The sequence below is a fragment of the Poecilia latipinna genome, unplaced genomic scaffold, assembly GCF_001443285.1.
Source record: "Poecilia latipinna isolate Pla-1442-1.1 unplaced genomic scaffold, P_latipinna-1.0 Scaffold499, whole genome shotgun sequence".
NCBI lineage: Eukaryota > Metazoa > Chordata > Actinopteri > Cyprinodontiformes > Poeciliidae > Poecilia > Poecilia latipinna.
The window spans coordinates 145,888-167,056 of NW_015113115.1; the positions used below are offsets into that span (position 1 = coordinate 145,888).

General features: G+C 38.2%; 1 protein-coding gene across 3 annotated transcripts in view; it reads right to left on the minus strand.

The window, feature by feature from the left end:
• Window positions 1–21,169, minus strand: part of peak1 (pseudopodium-enriched atypical kinase 1) — a 100,690-nt gene that overhangs the window by 31,454 nt on the left and 48,067 nt on the right. For 2 of the 3 annotated variants that reach the window (XM_015040184.1, XM_015040185.1), the window contains one exon: window positions 13,267–13,352. The exons of the other annotated variant lie outside the window; for it this stretch is intronic. The gene's annotated coding sequence lies outside the window, so the exon portion shown is untranslated. The remainder of the gene's footprint in view (window positions 1–13,266; window positions 13,353–21,169) is intronic. 3 annotated transcript variants of the gene reach the window in all.

Below are 21,169 nucleotides of genomic sequence, written 5' to 3' on the forward strand. Positions count from 1 at the left end.
AATATTAACCAATCAAGTTTTAAAATTAAAAAATATGGATCTATCCATCCATCCATCCATCCATCCATCTTCTTCCGCTTATCCGGGATCGGGTCGCGGGGGCAGCAGCTTCGGAAGCGAGGCCCAGACTTCCCTCTCCCCAGCCACTTCTTCCAGCTCCTCCGGGGGAACCCCAAGGCGTTCCCAGGCCAGCCGAGAGACATAGTCCCTCCAGCGTGTCCTGGGTCTTCCTCGGGGCCTCCTCCCGGTGGGACGTGCCCGGAACACCTCACCAGGGAGGCGTCCAGGAGGCATCCTGACCAGATGCCCGAGTCTCAACTGGCTCCTCTCAACATGGAGGAGCAGCAGCTCTACTCCGAGTCCCTCCCGGATGACCGAGCTTCTCACCCTATCTCTAAGGGAGAGCCCAGCCACCCTGCGGAGGAAACCCATTTCGGACGCTTGTATCCGGGACCTCGTTCTTTCGGTCATGACCCAAAGCTCATGACCATAGATGAGGGTAGGAACGTAGATCAACCGGTAAATCGAGAGCTTCGCTTTTTGACTCCGCTCTCTCTTCACCACGATGGACCGGTACAGCGCCCGCTTTACAGCAGACGCTGTGCCAATCCGCCTGTCGATCTCCCACTCCCTTCTTCCCTCATTCGTGAACAAGATCCCCAGATACTTAAACTCCTCCACTTGAGGCAGGACGACCCCCCTGACCCAGAGTAAAAAAAAAAAAATTGCATTACAGCAAAAAATCAGAATTGAACAGGTGCCTTCTATTAAAGACACCCATTCAAACTCTTAATATGAACCTGAACCCAAGCGAAGCAGGAAGGCAACAGGAGCTAACACACTGGACTGGTACTACATTAAGACGATTGTTATCTGAAATTTAGCAAAAATTCACGTATTCGCAGTTCAGTATTCACAGATTTACCTATTGGTAGATTTTTCTATGGAACATAATTCCAAAAAATATTTACAGAAAACCCACCAAGTTGCAGATTTTTTCATAAGTAAAATATTTTAAAGAAAGTTTAGCTTGGGAAACTAAAATACCTAGTTGGAATCCCGGAGCAGCATTTATTTTCCTTGGTGCCGATTGGCTGTACGCCCAAGAGTGGAAATGGGGAAGACTGCAGATGTAAGTTTCCACTGTTGTGCCAAGACGGGTTACAGTGTACATATTAACCCATATTAAGGTGTATTTGATGCTGGAAGCAATAAAATATGCAGTTCAAAACATTTTTAGAGAGTGGTCTCACGTATTTGTGGATTTTAGTTATTACTGCCCACTTGAATACCAGAGGTTCACTGTAGTGTAAAGTTCTATTATGTTTCATCTTTTTGAGCTCTCAACCTTTGTCAGGAAATATGTTGTGTTTCGAATTGCTGACGGCCTTTTGGAAACCTCACAGACCCAGAAGGTTTTAAGTTTTACAAAAAGAATATCAAAACTTTAAAACGCTGATGGATCCGTCTCTATATCTCTGAGCTGCCAACAGTTTGGATCTTTACCTGGTGGAACCATTTTACTCAATTAACAGCTACCATGGAAAAAGAAGAATCATGATTCAAATTTCAGTGTGTAAATGTGACTGTGTAACCCCAGAGGTGGGTGGCATATCCCAACAAGCTTTTATTTCCACTACTAAAGCCCACTTCATGGTTGAATCGTTTCACACAATATGGAGTTTCAACCCAATTTCAGCTCAGTCACTTCACCAAGGGACCGCATGTCACTCCAGCCTGGAGGAGCTCTCTCCCACAACCCTCATTAGCTGCTCAATTACACATGTTATGGGTTGTAATCAGTTCACATCTAAATACGGACATAAAATAAAAACAAAATCTTCTCTGCTATTTTCATACTCGTACTGGGTTTGAGAGAAACACCAGAAAGAAGTTTCATTTTGAAAACAAAGCCTTTAAGTGAACGAGTTTGGTGGCTTCTTGGTTTCTGGGAGGAAAATAATAGGCAAATTGTTATAAATTAATTCTTAATTTTAAAGTGGAAACAGCAATAACCTCAGTACACAAACACTGACACAAAGAAACTAGTGAGTCCCTTACAGACGATACAAATACTAAACTACAAGTAAACGTTCAACTATTGCAAGCAGACCGTTTGCAATTAAGGTGTATGTGCTTATGAGAATAATGTGCTCTGAGAGCACTAATTTCCTCTCTCAATAATAAAGCAGTAAGTCATAAAGTTTAGGTTAATGAGGCTAGAGCAGGAAGCAGAAATAATGTGGAAGAAAACAGCACAACCACGACTGACAACAGCGTGTGTGATCTACAGATAATCCAAAAAAAGAGATTTTATGGCCCAAACAAGTCTCAGAGCCGCCAGGAGAGAAGAAACTGGAATAAAGAAAGAAGGAACAAAACCTTTAACAAGTGAATGTTTTAAGATGGTTTGAAGATCCTGAATAGAGGAGAAGACGATACATTGTATCGCAGAGACTGTGATGATTCAAACGCTCATCAATACTAATGAAGCAGAAACTGGAGTGTTTTATACCCAAAACAGAGCACACACATCTTTACTCTTCTTCTTCCAAGACTGATTAATTTTCTCATTAGTGACAGACATTAAGACAGCTTTAACTTCAAATCCAATAACATCTCACCGACAGGGCTGCAAGTTACTGATTAATGAGTACATCTAAAGTTGACTAAGCTTATCGATAGACTAACAATCAATCGATGAGCGGCTCTTAAAAATCTGAGTTTTCTCTTGTGTCAAGAGTCTTTCCATAACATAAATGGCTTATTTCTTCATAATATGCTGAAAGATTAGATTTTAACATTATTTTTTGTTTTGATTTAAATATTGACTGAATAAAAAGAAAACTGTTGTTTTCTCACATCATTAAACTTCAACATATTTATAAAATATAACAAAAAAACAGGAAGAGTCTTTAGGTTGCTAGACAGAAAAATAAAAGCTGAAAAGAACAAAATATGTGGAACTCTTAATTCTCCCTTGCACAGAGACATTCAAACCATCTGTGGTTGTTATTGAAGGAATGCTAACACTTCCCTCCATGACGTGCAGCAGCTCTTCAGATCAACCTTACTTACAGCCATCATGGGATTTTACCTCCATCACATACATTTTCTACGTTCTCACCTTTGTAGCACATCAGTAATTTTTGAATAAGAAGCTGATGCTGCTTCGTCGTGCAGCATGGCTGAATAAACGCTATTAAGGAGCATTAAGTTTAACAAGTTACAAGTTTTAAGGAACTTGTCGAGTGTCTATATTTCAAAACAAAACCGAGTAAAGTAAATTTTGCATCCCACATCTAACCCTGCATTGACCGTTTCTTCTTCCCGTCCTGGTATGGCCCCCATCTTTATTTTTGTATCAACTCTGTTTATGGATGACCCTCTGTTAGATGGCAGCCAGACTATAACTCTAAAAGAAGACCTCTGAGATCTACAGAGGTTATTCTCCTGTTCAGGTATTGCACCATGAAATGAACACAGCTTCCTATAAATTTGTCTACGTCAACAATTTGTCTTAATGAAATGTTAAGAAAATTGTGTTTACAGTGCCTTTCAGAAGCATTCATGAGCCTTTATGTCTTTATGTTTTCACATTTTATAACATTACCACAAACGTCAGTGTATTTTACTATGATTTTATGTGATACAAGTGAAAGGAAACAGAAACTTAGCTTTACATTTTTTGATCTCTGTAGCTCTTACCATACTCAAACTTGAAAAGAAGATATTTTTACACTAATTAATCCTGCTTTGAACTTGTCCACAACTTTCTCCCTAACTTACAAGTTTTCCTTGGTCTTCTTGCTTCCCTTTGTCACATGAGCAAGGCACTTAGTCCCATGTTTGCTATTGATCAGCGTATCGATGAATAAAAGTGCTTGAGTGCAAATGGATAAAAGTGTCTGTAGTGGAAATTGATTTGAGAGGTCTGGATGACTGGAAATAATAATAATGATGTAAATTCAGCCAATTTACCAAATACAGACGCTGTCTTATTGGAACATTTCTGAAATATCAACACTGACAGTTTTACATAGATTACACCATTGGCATAGATTACACTATATGCCACCTCCAATTATGCTACTTTATTCACAGAAAAAATAAAGTAAAAAAGTATAAACCACAGTAATTATCACAGTAAATTACTGTAATCCTAAATGTACTATATGAATACCTAAGCAAGGATTGTACAATGGCTCACTGAATTCTCTTCTTACCAACAATGGATCAAAAATCATGACGCGCCTAAGCCGTCTTGAAGCTTGTTGTGTTGACAGACAATAATGAGTAATGTGACAACTAAATCGCTCCATTATAGGCTCAACTCAGAGCTGATTCAGTGACAGACCTACCTTAGACACAACTAATACAAATGCTCAAAGACTTTGTTACTGTCAAAACAAAGCCTGATAACAGAGGGGTTCAGTTATCACCTGTTGGCAGGTTAAAGCCTCTTTATCTGCAGTTTGGTTTCTGTATAATCACAGGATAACAAAACTGTGGATTAGGAGTTTTTTAAGAGAACTTTCGAAAACAGCAAAGGACTATAATGTCCCAAGGAAACACTGGATTTATTTGCTTTAAATAAGCCAGTCTATGGAGTTTCTTTACCAGTCATGCAAGAAGGCAAGTTAGAAGAAGAGTTAATGCAATCTGGAACCATACTCAACCAGCAGGCATGACTTAAACAATTATATGGTGTAATGTGATAAGAGTGATCATTTCAGGCATTCATGAGTCACACACTAAGAGAGAGACAGTATAAAACCTTGGATAAAATGAGGAAAAATGGAGAGCAAATAGAGGGAGGGAAAGAAAAGGTGGGGGCGAAATGAGAAAGCAACCACATTCTTCTGTGGTATTTGGTATTGTGCAAGCTCTGGGAGAGTGCTTGCAGCCTGGCCTGGGAAAGAGCCAGTGGAGGTCTCCTGGGAAGGCAACCCGCTAGCCTCCAAAAAAACACCAGCAGAGTGGCAAGGCAGACCGAGCCAGATGCGTAGGAGTCACAGTACACACAAAGAACACACAGGGCGAACAAACAACACACACACACACCCCAAGCAAAAGAAATGCAACTGAGATTCATTACATAATATTTGCTCTAAAAGCAGGAAGATGGGTTTGTGGAAAGTCTGTGTCACAGCAGGGAGATGCATGTGCAATATTACGTATAAAGGTGATTATCTACTTCAAATGCATTCTCAAGGTAAACAGGTTTGTAGATCAGATCAGATCAGATCATCTTCAGTACAGCAGGGCGTTCAGGATGCAGGAAGTAAAACCCATAAAGGACAATTTGCATTCAAGAAACATGAATCAATGTTTCAGGTAACAAAATTACTCCAAAACAGACTTTTAAAGGTGGCCTATTATGCTTCCTTGAACAGCTTATGTTAAGATGAATCTATGAGCTATACAAAATATGTTCATTGTTTATTTTTTTTGCACAAAATCATTCTTAGACAATAAGATTTCAGTTCTGCCTATCTTGAGCTCCTCTCAGAATGGGATATTTTAGGGCCTCTTGTCACTTTAAATCCAAATAAGCTGCTGCTGGCCACGCCCCCAAACTCAATGTTTACACTTGCGTGTAAAAAAAGCCTTTAAACAGATGTGCAATGAAACATTCACACATCTTTGAAAAGCAGAAGTGGAGCCTCCTGCACAACCAACAAGAATGCAGCAAGTGGTTTCTGGGTGGTAAAGTAGACAACAAAACACTTGTCTTTTTCATCAGCGCAAAAAGCCAAGTTTGTTTGGCCAGCCAGCTGGCCAAACAAACATAAGTCACGGGTGGGGCTTTGCTGCTAGCAGGGCAGTGCCTGCTGGTTTACGACGTTAAAAAAAACATTGCCAAAAACCGGCAAGGTGGTTTTTCTTAATCTGTTTTTAGAAGCAGTAGAAACCCAAATAGACAAAAACATGCAAAATGTGAATTTTGTGTAATTGGTTCCCTTTAAGTTCAGATCTACCTTCATGATATAAACTGTCAGTAGGGGGCGATACGGGGTGTTGAACATTAAAGAGAAGATAAACAACATCATCCAACTTGACTATAAATGAGCCAAAAAACAGAAAGGGAATGACTTTGTGTGGCAGCTTTTAATTTTACTGTGTGTTTTTGGATCATTTTTTCTTCAAGTATCGGTCATGTTTACTCTCTAAACCCAGTCACAGCTGATTCAGTTCAGGCAATCAGTCATGTGAGTCATGAGCTCAGTGTGTCAGAAGTGATTTGTTTCCAGAGATCCATAAGCTAACATGTATAGCTTCCCGTTGACATTAACGGCCAAAAGACTCCTCTGTATTTTTACAACGTCTAGAGGAGAACAATATTTTCTGGGTGCCATGTGTAAATCATAAAGGTAAAACATGCAGCGCAATATTTCACATGCTCTGAGCAGAGAGCAAATTTAGACTTATTGAAGGCAATTCCCACAAAGATGTAATGATAAATCTCTCACATGAGAATGGAAGATATAAAACTTTAGCAGGATTTTTTTTTGGGGGGAAACAAGTTTTTTGTCTCCAATAGTGTTTTATAGATTCATTCAGTATAGGCCTTAAGTATAGGTCTCTACTGGAAAATGACCAGTAGATGCTTGTCTTGTCTGATCTTAAGGTGGTCTAAAGTTTCATAGATTTTGTTTTTATCTTTAGTGGAGAATTATCAACTAGCATGGCATGGCATGTTAAAAATTAATGCATGCATCGCTTGGGATAAAACAAAATAAAAAAAATCTAAAATATATACACTAACTCAGCGGTTCACACTCATTTTCCTGAGAGCTCCCTTCCAGCTGTGACCACATCTCTGACGGAAAACTTGCGTACACATGCATGCATTCATTTTTCAGCCTTCTTGATCTTTTAATTCCTCTATCCAGGGATCAGATGTGAGGATATAGCAGCTGGTAGAGGTGCGTTTCTGCTGTGGTAACATGCTGAATTCTTCAACATTCATGTACAGTATGTAGTAATTGATGCAAGAATGGCCTGAAATCCATGAGCGTCAGATTCTCTTATGATGATCTAAGAAACATCCTTTTTCTTTCTTTAATTTTTAAAAATCTTCTCTCACTGACAGCCAGAAAGTCGAGAGAATTTATTATGGGATTTTTTTTCTTCTATGAATAAAATATTAAATCAATAAACTATTTTCCCAAATAATCATATTAATGTAACCAGGTCTCCTGAGGAAATAGTGATTTATCTTGGTGACAAACATCACTTTAATACAGAATGCGGCTGAAGTGGTTGTTAAAGTAGTAATATTTACTTTTTTAAACCATTCTAATTCCATAAATACACTTAAAAACTGACAGCTATGTGGAAAAGCAGCATTTGTTTTTTTACATAGAAAGTTTTTTTCTAGGGTTCTGATCAACATTTACTGTCTTTTTGGAAAAACCAACCAAACAACCAACTCAAATTTAAGACTTTTTAAGACCAGTATGAATGAAATTTAAGACCTGTATTTCCACAGAAATGTACAAACTTTCTCCATCCAACCTGCAATAAATTTGCACTTACCTATGATGCACACAAGAAAGCTAGCTAGATAGATAGCTAGGAGGGGTACATTAGCAGCTAGTTAGCGGTAGCCTCAACCATCTCAAGTCAGAACGCAAGGAATAGAGCAACTCAAACTTTTGCCTGACTGTAAAGTCCCACAAGAAAAACAAAAATATATGGAACACATGAGATTAAACAGTCCTGTCAATACTAAATGTAAGACCTGGGAATAACATATTGAATTCAAACTTAATTTTGAAATTAATTTAAGACATTTTAAGGATGCATGACATCCTGTTCCCCAAATTATTTCCACACAAATGCAGCTCTAGCTGGTCTATTGTAGCAGAGTTTAAATAATCTCCTTGTGTGAAAAAAAGCTATATTACAGGAAAAATAAACACCAGAACAACACATTTCCAGTATTCTTGATTTTAACACAAACTCAGCCTTTCATATTCAATAACACTCTGCATACTGCAGTGTAAAAACGACACAGATTAGCCCGAGGCTGCAGGGTGGTGACTATGGAGAGCTCATGAAGGCTTTCTCTCCACCAACTCTCTTCCCGCCCTCCGCCCGGTGGTAAAACAAGCCGAGCTATCCATCAGGGAAAATGAACAGTAGAAGAGCAGAGCCGGATCCTTTCAGACTGCCAGTGGGGTGCAGGGAACAGCAATCAGATGGGATCACAGCAAATTCCTATGGCTTCAAGGCCATAAAGTCCCACTGATACACTTGTTATAAATGACTACAACATTGCTTTCACTAACACGGGTTTTTAGGCACTTCATGGGGCAAGGTATGCCCTGTGATACTTTCAGTGCTCAGGAATCCATCTGACTTAATGTGGCGTTGGCTTATAACAGTTACTGCAAAACTTGCATTCATGAGTTTTTTATTTTTCCTGATATCTGTTACATCTTAGACATGTTTAAACTGTTTCTGTTACTATAACGGGTTGGCATTAGGTCTGCTAGTTGTTTAAGATCCCAACGGAAAAACCATAAACTGAATAAAAAGTTTTTCATGTCTTTCTCTTTGTTACTGTTTATTACTCTGTGTTTCTGTTTTTAATTATGTAAAGCACTTTGAAATGCCTTGCTGCTGAAATGTGCTATACAAATAAAATTTAATTTGATTTGATTTAGTTCAAAGTGGTATTCTATTTTTTAAATATATTTTAAAACACTAAAGGATAAAGATGCATCCCAGTAAACTTCAATCTCAATTGAGATTGAAGTTGAATAAGATTTTTGAATAATCTTATTCAAAAAGTAAAATTCATATCGGTTCAGTTTGCACAAAAGTGTTAATTTCAACCAAAGTGGATTTCATTTAAAGAAAATAAAAAAATCTGTCTCAGATTGAACAAAAGATAAAGACCAAAACCAACAAATAAACTACTTTTAGAGCAGTGTTATGTTTTAGTCATGTTATGGACAGCAGAGATATGAGGAACACTGCTGAGTTGACATTTGTCCAGAATACAGGATATACACCAAACTTCATTGCTAAAGAAGCCGAATGTTTACAAAGGCAAATAAACTGGAGTGGAGGAAAAAGTAAAGTTAAAATGAAAAAGGTTCACAAGTGATGACAAGCTTTATGGAGATACCGATTTCATTTTTCAGCAAGACTCGGGACCTGACAAAACTACAAACACCTGCTTCAATGCTCAGGGTATCAAAGTGTTTCATTAGCAAAAAATAAATCCCATAAATTCTCTATGGCAGCTTATGGAGATACGGTGGCCCAGAAGGGTCAGAAAAAATGCAAAAGCTACAACTCAACAACACAAACCACAGTGGACGTCATGCTAAAGTTGGATAAAGGAATTCCATTTTAGCATAATTTCAGTTTTAGCACAAATTCCGTGTTAGCATCATTTCTGTTTCAGAATTAATTTCATTTTATCACAACATCCGTTTCAGCATACATTACGTGTTAGCATAACTTCCAACATGGCTTTTTGCTGTTAAGGCTTTTGATTTTGTTGTGTTGACCCTTCTTGGTCACCGTAAAAGACGGACATGAGATGCTAAATGCAACAATGAAGATGAGCCTAATGGTCACTGTCACTGGCCAGGATTCCTTCTTTGGCATTTCATTAGCAGTCATCAAATGAACAAAAACCAGCGCTGGAACTATACCACCATGGGAAATTAATATATATGTGTGTGTGAGCTAAATTGGATTACTGAGATTTAATAACTATTCTTATTTACTGAGATCTATCTGGACAAAAAAAAAAAAAAAACAGAATAAACACATCAGATGCATGTAAGAAATTAAAACATAAAAGCCGATTTGGTTCCCACTTGGTCTAACTGGAGAACATTTATAACGCCGTATATGTGGAATATTCAGGAAGCTACAGGAAACATGAGCTCTGACTGAAATGAAGCTGGAGAAGCTTGTCCTACTTTCTCCAAAGAACAAACGGCTCTTTCTGCTACAGCTCTCAACTCTGGGAGAAAATAGAACAAGGGAACAGATTTGATAACAGTTCCCAATTACCACCACCAAAAAGAAACTATTTCTGTGAGTGGAGAATGTCTCTCTGCCTTCTCATTATGATTTTGGACAGCATCAGCCTGGTAGTGATGGTGGGACAGGCTTTTTTTTCCCCCACTAATGATTTAAGTAGGACTTTGTTTCCAAGCCCTGCTAAGTGTTCTCTGGAGTTTGGTGGTTCTGATCCGAAAATCTGGCTTGAGTTTGGAACGTTTTCACGGCAGCCTTCATGAACTCATGTTCAAGCATGACAGACTTCGTCGGAGGAGGGAAAAACAAAATCCATATTTTTTATACAGATTCTGTTTCACATCACGGATTATCTCAAAAAGAAAAAAATAAATCACAGCATTCGAGGCATTTCAAATGAAAACTGAGAATCCAGGAGGATTTTAATTGCAGAACTAAAATGTTCTATTATGCAAATATGGAAAAGTGGAGCCCTCTGGCTCCACAAGCACCAAGAGGTGCAAACAACACCACTGCTGTTCTGAAAAACAAAGCGCAAAACACACACAAGCAGGAAGTAACAGACACCAAAGATGGCTGAAGAGATGGGGGAATTTCAACATTATCCTGCACCGTTTTCCCTTCCAGGTAAAACTCACAACAGGCAGACAGAAAAGTGTTATAAACAGCAGGGAGTTCTTCCTTTGATTAGTGGGCCTTTGTTAAATCTAAATGTTTATGTCTCATCCAAAAAATTTAAATAGATAAATGTACATATTGATTTATAGAATGTTATATTTCACTCTCTGATCTTGGATAAGCAGCACTAAAGTTTGTACTATATTATATGCTATGTTTATTCTACTTTAGTCTATTTATCACCGTAAATATAGTTAAAAAGACAACAATACTGTCAGCACTAAAGTTGGAATCCAATATTTTCTCACTGCATTAAATAATTGTGACAATATGATCTAATTTATCTGCGAATATTTTACTGACCAATCTCTTCCAAATTAAACACTGTGGAAAAATTGGGGGTTCTCCCATCAGACTGCTAGTTTCCGAAACAACCCACAGAATAAACCTAGCAGAAGCGCACACAGGGTCAGTGTGACCCCACAAAAACTTGTGGGGTCCAAATGACCTCATCTCTAAAGACTGCATGAGGGTTAGTGGAGACTTCACACCAGCTCATCACAAGATAAAACACAACATTAAATTGTACCAACATCAGCTCAATTTAAAAACACAATTTATTCCAAAGGGAAATTAAATGTTGTTGTAACATCACAGCTGCCTCAAATAGTCATTGTGGGGCAGGAAGGGTGTCTGGTAGCAGTCAGTCTTGCAACAAATCTAAAAAGGCTTCTGACTTTCAAATTGTTGCTATATGAGAGCATCCTGACTGTCATGACCTGCTAACAGCTCAATTTCTGGGCAGCAGATGCCACTCTGAAAGCAAAAGATGCTTTGAATTTCCTCCTCCTCTCTCTGCTTGGGGTCGAAGTTCATGTATTATTTAAGCTTTTGAGATACTAATAGCTGCTCCCAGTTGTAATAAAAATACCCAACAATAAAAAAGTAACAGCAACAATCCTTCCAACTGCACAGCATCCAAAACCAGATGGAATAATTGTCCAAACAAGCAACGCCTCAATCAAAACTCGAACCTATAAATTTCGGATTGCAAGACCTCCTCCCGTAGCGTTTTTAAAGAAGGCTGTTATAGACTGCTTCCAGCTGCAACATTGGCACTTTGACTCCTACGACATTTTTAACCGGAGTGTCTGGTAATTTGAACCCTTAAATTTGGTCTCAATAGGAGGAAAGCACTCTGCATGACATGACAGCTTTGCTACAATTAGTCTGAGTGGGTGCGTGTGAAGGGGCAAAACACAGCTAAACACAGGGTTTCTGCAGGTTTCACAAAGTTAAGTTTAAGACTTTTTAAGATCTATATGAAAGGAATTTAAGACCTGCATCACAACGACAGAATGCACAAAAGAGAACCGTACATAAATAAATTATATGGGTTAGCAACAGAAGTTAGCTATTGGTTAAGACAAACATTGCCAACCAACTGGCGATAAATTTGAAATTACTAATGATGGACACTGAAAAAGCTAGCTAGCTAGTCAGGCTAGCTGGAAAGAGTGCTAGCTGGAAAGCTCGTTACTGGCAATGAAGAAGTTTGCGTGTGATTCAAACTTTTGCCTGACAGAAACGTCCCGTGAAGAAAAAAAAAAACTATCAAAAGAGATTAAGATGTCTGGATATGACAAAATTTAAGATCTGTGATTAGCATACTGACAACAAACTTTAAAGACAAAAAGAAATTTAAAAAAATCAGAAATTAACACATTTTGAGGCCTTAATTTCTGACACCGTTAAGTAATTTTTCTTTCACCTTTTGAAGTTTTAAATTATAATTTTAGTTTATTTCAAGGGCAAAAGAATTTACTGCAGTGTCACAGGTAAAAACTTTACTGTGAGAAATTTATATGACAAAAACCTATTTGATAGTGACACAGTGAGGCTTCTACAGCTGATTGAATGCACATGCACAGCCCATTTCCAAAACCAACTAGGGCTGTAGTGATACAGTAATCTCATGATACGATACAATACACGATATTCCGCTCACGATACAATATATACTGCGATATTCAGCAAACGATACAATTGAATACACGTTTGCGATTTTCTGAAAGATTTTAGAGGGACAGAGTGATTTTGGTGACATTTTGTGACTGTTATAGAGTTGGACTGAATTAATTTAACTGAAAACTGATTAAAAGCACCAACTACACAATACCTGCCTCTGGTTGGACATGGACACAGACTTAAAGTCAACAGCTGGACAAAATGAATCAAAGAAGTGGTGAGAAAACATGTTTCTTTTAATTGAAACAGTACAAACTGTAGCTTACATGCATTTGTAAAGTAAACAAAGTGCACCAAGTACCTGCTCTGAATAGTTTGATACCTTTTTAACCTCGACACTTAACATCTGAAGGAATCACTCTAAGCCTGATGACCTAATTGCTCTCCTGGTAAAGCAAGCAGTGAGTGAGCAAGGTGACAGTTGGATGTTACGATACTTGCGGATGAATATCGATTTTTTTCTAGGAAAGAAAATATCGATATATATCGCAGAATTGATATTATTACACAGCCCTGGAACCAACAACCAAGAAATGACACCACGAAACGCAGATGGACAGGGAGACCTGGACACGCACGCATTCTCACATAAAACAGAAGCTAACTCACAGTGCAATGAATCAAGCAGCAGCAGCAGCAGCCATGGCGGCCATGGAGTCCCAGATGATGGAGCTGAGAGCACTTGCAGCTGGAGCCTACAGATGACAAGAGAGGCACACACACACGGCAGAGTTACTCGAGATAAAGAGATGAAAAGTGTGGAAAGAAAGAAGGAAGACGGAGACGAAGTAGAGAGAGAGAGGGGCTTGACGTGAAGCAGATCATAGCTTATTGTCAGAGCCAGTCACAGTTCAGGCACGGCGTTACATAACGGCTATCAGATATCCGACACAAATGTGCAAAAGTTGACACGAACCTGCTTCTTATGAAAATGTCGGGTCATATTCACATCACCCTACCCCACTGTACACAGTTCGCCGTACTGTAAATCATCCGAGAGGGCTTTGACAATAAATCCAGCTTAAAATTTTGATGGATAAATATTTTTAAGTGCAGAAATATGGAATATGCTTTCCATTACTTTCCAATTTTTTGTGATAACGATACGTTGGAGAAGCACCGCTGCCTTATCACACAGCTGTCAGATTTGCTGACACATTTAGTATTGAAGGAACATTGTCTCCACTTTATGCAGAAAAGCCAGAAAACACAAGAGAGACTAAATGCAATGCACATTTATTGCGGTTTGATTTGGACGCACAATGCTCTGTATAACGCGTCACTTTGAGCGCCTCGCGTCTTTGCGGCGTGTTCGTTTCTGCCCTGTTCTGCTGCGACTGTGCTGAAAATAAACTAGACAGTAACAGCTTTCCTAATCCAGTTGGTGGGTTTAATGCCAACTGTGAAGAGAAGACATACTTTTTCATGGGCAAACAGACTGCTCAGCCCGTCAGCGAATCCTACCCTCCTTTGTTGTAGGATCAGTTGGAGGTTTTATATTTGATGCAAAGTAAGTCGCTCCATGTGGGTTGCTATGCAACAACAACAAAAAAAAGAAAAACAAGCCAAAACAACAACAAAAAAAGCATCACCCCATTTTTTATGATTCCTTTAATGTTCAGCATTAGAAGTTTTATTTGCGATGAAAATAACCGCAGGCATCCCAAAGGCCTTGGCTTCTCTGTTACAGCCAATTTAGTTTATTTTGAATGAGGAAAATTTACTGTATGGAATAAAAAATGGATTAAAAAGTCTTTGAAAGCTGCGTTGTATGTAAGACAAATGTCCAAAACTTCAATGTTGATATCCTTAACTGTGGGAGGAAAAAAAATTTCATATTTCCTGTGGTGTTTCTTGTTACGGCTCACCCAACTGGGTGGCAACAGCTGGGGGCAACACATGAACTCAGAGAGAGAAAAAAAAACTCATAAAATATTAGTATTCGAAGAACAGGTTTTTTATTGCTTATTTGCATATCTAGTGAACAGGGAGTGAGGGCCTCTAAGAAAAACCACATCTGGCTAATGCGGATGAAGATTATATTTGATTCTCAGCTTCCAATACAGTCGCAGCTCATTTCGAGAAGCAAAAGTCCTTGTACAACTTTCTGAACAACCATTTAAAGGGGCAGTATTATGTATTTTCCAGACACATAGCTCTATTTCACAGCACAATCCAGCAGGGCTGCACCAACAGCAGATTTCTGGACGATCGCAGATTACCGATCTTTAAAAACCTGACCTGCTGATTCCAATCACCAATCTCCCAAAATTAAGGAAATCGGCACAGATAAATTACTGTACTGTAACTTAACTTATCAACCTTCAGTTGTTATAAAAATGCTACGTATGTCAAACATGACTTAATTTGATGCTTTGAAATTGGCCTATGTCTCTTTCAGAAGCTCTTACTCTTTACAACACTCCACCCACAGTTTGTCATCACAACAATTTTCCTCCATTATGCCATTTGCAATCATTCTTACAAGGGCTGCACTGAGAAGTAGCTCACATGCTAACTTGTTTGCCCTCATATGTCTAACTTATTTCTATGAAATGTTCCAAAATAAAACATATTGAAACACAGAACAGACAGAAATATGTCGACTATAACCAGTTTCATCAAACTGTTTTTGCCTTAAACTACTGCAGCCTTCTTCAGAGGATGTAGTGAATCAAAGCAACCCTGTTTGGTCTGCACACCTCAGCAGATCTCCATCAAAGTAAGGATTGTTCACAGGTGCCTTTGCACACATGTCCTTCCCTCTGAACTCTAAACCACAATGTCTCCCTCTTGCCTCATAAACAACAGCTGGTTCTAGTAGTCCATCTGCTACCTGTTAAATTCCCCTAACCAGTATTCACAGCTCTAGCATACCATTACATGCAGTAAATGCAACTCCATGGAAGGAGTTGCATTTACTCCTTCCATGGAGTTGCATTTACCTCGACTCCATGGAAGGAGTTGCATTTACTCCTTCCATGGAGTAAATGCAACAGCGGTAAAAGCAGCCACCGCTGCTGCTTTTACGGCGGATGGCAATAATAGCAGTTTGAACTGTTAAACGGCATGAGTGGGCTTTTAATTCTGTGTCTCTGCATTTTGATTTTTTTTTTTCAAAAGCATCAGGGGGTTAAAAATAAACGTACTGATTACTTCTATGGCTGTTTTTATCTCTCCAAGTGCATTCAGGAAAACTAAGTTCCGAGCTGGTCTTATTACTCAGGCCTGCAGTGTTGGTTTACTGCAAACATGTTTTTATTTGTTAAAAAGTTAAACGTTGCCCAGTCTGTCAGGTATAGCGCTGTTTAAATTGGAAAATAGTCTTAGAGTTTCACATTTATTCCAGTCTTGCTTTCCACTGAGATTTAAAAGGCACAAGGTAGAATATGCTGTTAAAAATCCTGACGTGCTGCTCTTCCTACACACCATCTACTATAGTGTTACACCCTCCAAATAAAGTTAAAAAGTACTACTACTGCACATTATTATTACAAAGAAAGTTCACCACATTTTAAATTTATGTTTTAGAGTGTATCTGTTACTTTCACAGTTTCATTTTGGCTTCCTGTTGTTCAAAACATAGCAGCAAGGTGGAATCTGTGTGGTTTTGTAAATGTAGTTATCCATCCATCCACTGTCTATACCAGCTTATCCTTGCAGGTGGCTATATCCAACGGTCGTTGGATGAGAAGCGGGGTACAGAACCCTGACAGAGCTACAAACTGCACTATGAAGTTACATTTTTCACCTAATACAACCAGATTATTTATATCTTCAGACTAGACATGCAGAAATAAAACTTTTGTGGCTTTTTTCCAGTCTCCAGGTTTTGCTGAGTTTTGACCTGCCATTATCAATTTCTGTAGATTCCAATTCATCTACAGGAGGTCAATAATAATATGCATAAAAGAAAAGAATATCTTCCTGTCTGAGCAGAACAGGCTGTACAAATGATCAAATTTATCCCTTAATTTAAACTTTTTGCAATTGTCTGCAAACAATTGCAAAAACAACTTTGACACTTTGTCCTCCAATACAGATTTCCAAAAGGAGTGTTATTCATCACTCGGTACGGCTTATGATTCACTAATCACACCAGTAGATCACTGGCACCCATAAACACAAACAATTTCATTGAAAGGGTTTGTGAACTAAGCATCAGAATGACATGACAGCTCGTCATTTAGCTGTTCTCAAAGTTTTTCACTTCTTCGTTCAATCTTTACCTTCCTCAGCCTGTTATCAAAGCAGCAGAGGTGCAGAAAAATAATTTATTCTTTTGAGAATGTTAATTCTTAGTTCTAGTAACTCTGAATCAATTCAAAATTATCAAGAATCTATTTTAAAATGCATTCAAATTGTACGTCTTTGCCACTATTTTCAACTACACTGCATATCCTAATACGTGCCCAATTGGCCATCTTGTATTTTGAACAATTCTTTGATATTTTGTTTATTTAACCCTCTATCAGTCTTAGCGTGATGCTCTGGATGAGCGCAGCAGATGTCACTGTCAGACAGTGGGGAAGTGGGGTGTTATCCCATTAGACTGTCAGTTCTCAAAACCACACACAGAAAAGAAAACCCTCTGAAAACTGCACACAGGGTTAGTGTGACTCCACCAGACAGCATAAAAAACTCATGGGGTCCTAAAACCCTAATACTCCATCTCTTAGAAGAGTTAAGAGAAAGACAGGCAGCTAAGCTAACCTGATACTGGAAATTAAAGTTACAGAATTTTATGCACATTCCTAATTTTGTTTCAATATAAATTGATGGAATTTGATTGCTTTAGATAAATGTTCTATTTATTTACAACATCTTTTCCCCTCATTGGTCAGATAATTTAAACAATCTCTGGGCCATTTGAATAGAAAAATCGGTTTTCTAATCAAAGATAGTTTCTGAATTGAATCGTGACCCTAAAAATTGGAATCAAATTGCCAGACTGAAAAATCCGCGTCTCTACAAGACAGGCTTTTCAATTTCATTTTGACCCACTGCTGGCGTGTGGCGGGTTAGATGTTGGCTAATCCACAAAAAATAAACCAAGGAAATTGTCAAGAATTAAAACTTAAGTCATTACAATTAATACTATAAGTCATTTGAGTTTGTTTGTGTGTTATTCCTGCTTGAAATTAGGATTAAAGTATAAGAACTAAGTCCAACAATTGGTCAACCACACGATAGTTGCAAAGAGATCCACCAAGTGACCGTCTTTTGCTTGAAGGACATGGTAACAATACCTAACCAACCTTTCTTACTGAATGGCCCGTAAGCTGTACAGTGCAAGCCAGTGAGCTCAGCTGGTTCCAAAAATATCCTACAACTTAGCAACACACGCAAGTTCCAAAACGCAGTTTGCCTCTCAAAGTTTGACGTTTATGATCTAGATAATGTCAGATTACAGAGTAACCCTGTCTTGAAAGCCTGTGTTTTTTTTAAACATGGTGTGTTCAATATAGTTGACGTCTGTGGTTAAGTTCAACGAGGCACAGGAAGTTTTTACACAACAACATGGCTTGGTGGAGCACCACAGACAAATCGTCACTTAAAATCCAGAGCTTAGTGGCACGCTTGATGCCACACAAACAGTCACGGTTTAAATCCATACCTTCAACACACTTCTGAAAATGGATTTATGAATACCGCTGACGCTAGAAAATATAATAGTTTGTGGCAAGCCTGATTTCCTTAATTTTTTTAAACTTGTCTCAAGAAGTTTCCCTTTTCAGACTACTGTCTACATTAGTCAGTGCAACAGGAGTGAGCAAATCTCCACTACTACAACTTAGCACTGATTTTTGTTAGACAGCAAAGTTGGAGATTTAATTCATATCTGAAAAATGTTTTTCAGATATAAAAATTTAACTCACAGTCTACTACTTAATGGTAGACTGTGATTATTGAGTTATTATAAAGTTAACTGATTTCATTGCTTGACTAATGATTAATTGATAAGCAGCCATTTTCTTAAAAACTTGAGTTTTCTCTTGTATGAAGAGGGTCGTCCGTCTTTTTCCATCACATAAAGAGCTACATTTTTCATAATGTTCTGGGTTTAAAAAAAAAAGTGAAAAAGAACCTGTTAAGTATTTATATTTCAAAACAGAACAGCATAAAGTGAATTTTGCATCCCATGCTGGACTCTAGATCATTTCTCTTTCCTGTTCTGGTATGGCTCCGCCAACTTTGTTTCTGTATCAACTGGCTCCACTTAGGATTGACCAGCGGCGCCCTCTTCAGGATGGCAGCAATACTACTACACTTAAGGGAGGTCTAAGCTGGCATTACTAGATAATTGATTTGAACTAATTTTGATCATTAATTGACAATGAATTGTAAGTTGATTAATTGTTTGCATCATTACTTAAAAGTACGTTGAAAACACCAGTCATCCATCCATCTGGCAGGGATTTTACAAATGCATTTATAATCAAACTAAACAAGCAGGTGACCTTAAATCTAACAAAAAGATAACATGTGGGTGTTGATCTAGCTCATTGCAGTAGCAGGTGCAGTTCAGCTCTCTCTAAAAACACTTCAGGAGCAAAGGACACACAAGTGGCCTGCAGCCTGACCTCATACTGATGTGCCTCTTACAAGTAGTTGCTACTAATTGGCTAAGGCAGCGCTGGCATTCTCAACCTTCTGAGCTGACTTATGAAAATTCCTGCTTCAGTGTGTGTTGGACATTTATTTAAGGTTGAATATGCTGTGGGTCTAATGCATATTGACCCACAGCCACAGTTGGCAGAGGACAGCAGGTGGCACAGCAGGAGGCACCAGGTGACTCAGAGACCAAAAGGTCTCTAGGTCACTTGGTGGCTTCTCACCCACGGCTGCCTTTCATAAATCGTATGTGTTAAAATCTTGGTTTGCATCTTAAGGTCTGACTTTTATACCTTAAACCTGCAATTATGTAATTTCTTAGCCTACTAAATGTAGATCTAAACTAGAAGAAACATTGTAAATCATTAAGTTGTGTCTCCCCCTGTTTTGATACTGTGTACAGTCTGCTGCTGTGACAAGACAGATCGAGTTATCTTTTTGTGACATCACAAACTCATTTAATTTGGTGCCACAATAACTGATCACGATTGGTTTCTTCAAGTTAACGACTTCCCTAGTGCAGAGAAAGCTTCTGCATAGCATAGCATGATAGTGCACTTTCCCCCCCAGTGGACTGATAATGTTATCAGTCTTCAATTTCAACAGCTTCAACTTTTGAGTAGCGTCTAGGTAAATTCGGTCAAAGTGGTGGCTACGCACAAGACGTAGCAAGTCTTGATGTTCGTGCAAAGAAATGTTTTGACAAGTCCAGAACAACTCTTCTTTAAGCTACAATTTCATAGGTAATGTTTGTAAGAGAATGATGGGATATATCAATAATAGTGTAATGGTATTGGCCAATTGTGGCAAACCTTTCTTTTCTGATTTTTCTGGTTAGTAATCATATCAAGCCCATTCTGTTTCTTATTGACTAAAGACTTAAAAGCACCAACTGAAAGTTTGATTAGTTTTACTGTTTTTGAGTTTATGTATCTTTGATAATTAAAACGGACAACAACACAACCAATGTGGCTGACCATCATACTTAGCTTTATCAACAAAAAAGGGAGAAAATACATCTACAGCTTTTTACTGAAAAATGAAATTTGGATAACTTCTCCTTATGACAATGGATTTCTGAAGATTGAGCAGTCATAATTTGATCATTTTTGCTACAGTTTCCAGTAAGTAGAGACATCAGTCAGGAAGGATCTTTGATTTAAAGAAAAGTTTACCAAGGAAAAGTGTCTTGCAGTTTAGTGTGAACACACTGAATGCAGAAAAGATTCAAGGTCTGTTAAATTACAGGGCAATCACAGAGTAGCCGTCAACCTCAGGAAATCAGTGTGGTTGAGCCATAGCTGTGGGAGCTGTTGCATGTTGTAGCCTACACTGACAAAAACATGTTGATTTCCCCCTCTATCCTATATTTACGAGAAATAGAAATACATAACAAAACCAGCTCCAAAATGTTTGTTGATGAGAATCTCATGAGGTTCCTGTAGGATTACAAAACTTTTACAGTAAAAACTGCACTGCGACCCGGTTTTTTTCTCTCCGTTAATTTAAGAGGTAAAACTTCAACACTTGTCTCTCATTGTTGGCAGAGGACGGCTTCCAAATGTTTCCCTGTCAGTTCATTTAGCATTGGCTTACCCTCTTGCTGCTCACACGAGTGAAGTGAAGAACAAAAAAGGTATGAAACCATGCCAATCAACACTTTAGCCTGAGAGTGTGCCTGGATTATTTTTAGGACACAGAAAAGCTGGTAACCAGCTTTTCTGCTCTATAAAACAGATAAATGGTCACGGAAGACGACATATTAATTAATCCTACTGAAAAATGTGTACCATCACTTACATATATATATATATATATATATATATATATATATATATATATATATATATATATATATATATATATATATACAGATATATTATAGACAAAAACAGAG